At 56.3% G+C, this 2,542-nt stretch overlaps 1 pseudogene; it reads left to right on the forward strand.

Moving 5' to 3' along the window:
* The first annotated feature begins 621 nt into the window (after positions 1 to 621).
* Positions 622 to 1,827, forward strand: LOC111524460 (annotated as a pseudogene).
* Positions 1,828 to 2,542: the final 715 nt, after the last annotated feature.

Genomic DNA, 2,542 nt, shown 5'->3' on the forward strand with positions numbered 1-2,542 from the left:
GACTTCTCCCACCTGGTCCTAAAGGTGGGAGCTGGGGGCTGTCACGGGCTCTGTGCCACCCTAGAGACCTCCCTGTCTGGAGACTCTGAGGGCACGTGGGGCTCCCGAGGGACCCCACCCCACAGGCAGCAGTGGCACCTGCGGCAGGGAGAGTTGCCTCTGGCCTCCCCGCACCGTCCCACGAGTTGTCCGAGGACTGGGGCCTGGGGCTGGGAGGCACACACAGCAGCCGTTATCTGTGTTGCCATGACACGGCAGAGGTTCCATCCACCAGCACAGGCCGCCTGCCCCAGGGAGACGGTTCTGTTTGTGACATCTGTCTCAGCCTGAGTCGAAGGCTTCCTACAGCAGAAGCAGACCCAGAGCAAGGGCATCCTTGATTCGGGAGGAAGCTGGTATGCCGAAGGTCACTAGTAGGCACTGCAGATCCGGCCTTTGAGCTTGGACCCCGCCTGGCCTACGAAGCCTCGTGTTGCTTCCCAGGGCCCACATGCAGGTTCCTGGGGCCTCCAGCTGCACCCTGGAGAAGTGAAGGGGGTTCACTGCATGGCATGTGCCAGGTGGAGAGGCTGGTGTGGGACAGGGGGACGGAGCTAGGGGGAAGACCAGCAGATCCCTGGACACACGGGGTGAGGCTGAGCTGTTCCAGATGGACAGGACTAAAAGCAAGACAAACAAGATGGAAAGGCTCAAGACTGGAGCAGCCAGGAAATTCTGTCCAAGCCGAGTCTCTGGGTTTGCGAGACCTTGCACTCCACCTCACAGGGGTCGTCTGGGTCTGTGGTCTCTGGCCAGGTGGGTGTGGGAGCCTCTCTCCTCCAGCTCAGGCTCGCATTACACCAGAAAGGGAAGGGCAAGAGCACCCCCTCAACCCAGAAGACCCCCAGATCAAGAGACCACCCAGGCTACAATCAACTCCGATGGCGCTTTTAATCACCCCAGCAGGAATGGCGACTGTAAACAGACATTCAACGGCTCCCAGAGACACACACACCTCCCGGGCAAAACTGCATTTCCATAAACCTTGTAGAAACAACTCGGAGAGCTGGCTGAGTGAGGGCTGCCTGGACACCAGTGTGCAGGCACCGAGTTCTCAGCACCCCCACACTCAGCCGTCCTGCGAGCCCCAGACCCTGGAACACTCCAGCTGCCTCTCCACTTGTCTGGTGGGATGTTTCCTCCCGGTGCCCCCATCACCCCACACCCCCCGTCTTCTCCTGGGCTCCCGGTGGCTCCCCCAACACTTGCTCTGCTGATGGGTGTATTCTCCCCAAGTCCGGCCGTGAAGCCATCCTGGTTGCCTCGGTTTCCCCTGCTGGCCAGGCAGTCACCAGCGCCTCAGTGGGAATGCCACTCTCTGCCACCACCCAGCCTGGGCTCAGTGGGACACCTGCACCTCCCCACGTTGCACTCCTCCAGCCCATTCTCTGGACACTCGGATGAGAACAAGGCTACTGGTCAGGGGTGTGAGGGCAGGGATCAGCCTCAGAGACCATCCCATCTCTGGAGCGTCCTGAAGCTGCCAAGCAAAGTGCTACCAAAGGGGCGGCCGAGACCAACAGAAATGTATTCCCTCTTGGTTCTGAGGCCAGAAACCTGAGCTCAAGGCATGAGGAGAGCCAGCCCTACTCTGTCAGCTCTAGAAGAGAGCCCGTTTCTCACTTCCCCAGCTTCTGGTGTTGCTGGCAACCACTGGCATTCTTGACTTGCGGCTGCACTGCTCCCATCCCTGCCCCCGGGGTCACGTGGCCTTCTCCCTGGCCTTGCTGTGTGTCCCCTCCTCTTGTAAGACTCCAGTCACTGGGTTTAGGGTCCACACAAATCTAGTAGGACCTCACCTTGCCTTAATCACATCTGCAAAGGCTCTTCTTCCAAATAAGGTCACGTTCCCCATTTCTGGGTAGATGTAAGTTTGGGGGGGCTGCTATGTAGCCCAATGCCATCCTCCTACAGACCCCAGGATGGCTGAGGAATCCAGTCTCAGCTGAGATACATCAGGCTGCTTAGGATCAGAGCCTGGACCACACTGAGCACTCACATTCTCTCCTGATATTCTTTCAAGCATGCCAGTAACATCTGTTCCTGGAAACCCCAGGTCACTCCCCCACCACCAGTGCTCCTGCTGCCTGGAGGAGAAAATGCTCCAGACCCCTCCTTCCCAGCCTGCTGGGTTTCCTCCAACCCAGGCCCAGCCCCTTCTCCAGGGATTGGTAAGACGCCATTTCCAGATACATTGTTAAGTGGCAAAAGCAGGCGGCAGTACGCAGTGACCCGTCTTTTGCGTAATAAAGTGTAAAAGTATGCATAGGTGCGTGTTTATTTATAGATGCAAAAGAAAAGCACTGGAAAGATAAATCAGAAACTAATAAAAATGGTGGCTTGACGTGTGTGTGGAGTTAGAAATGGAAGCTGCCCTGAAGATAAGTGGTCTTTGGTGTTTGACCGCAGAACTATGTAAATGCTTTCCATATTCAAAACAATTTGAATTTGTTAAAATTTAAGTTTAAAAGAGAACATCCTTAGAAAAGGAAAACAACGAAAG

This window comes from Piliocolobus tephrosceles, chromosome 19 (genome assembly GCF_002776525.5).
Source record: "Piliocolobus tephrosceles isolate RC106 chromosome 19, ASM277652v3, whole genome shotgun sequence".
NCBI classification, from domain to species: Eukaryota; Metazoa; Chordata; class Mammalia; order Primates; family Cercopithecidae; genus Piliocolobus; species Piliocolobus tephrosceles.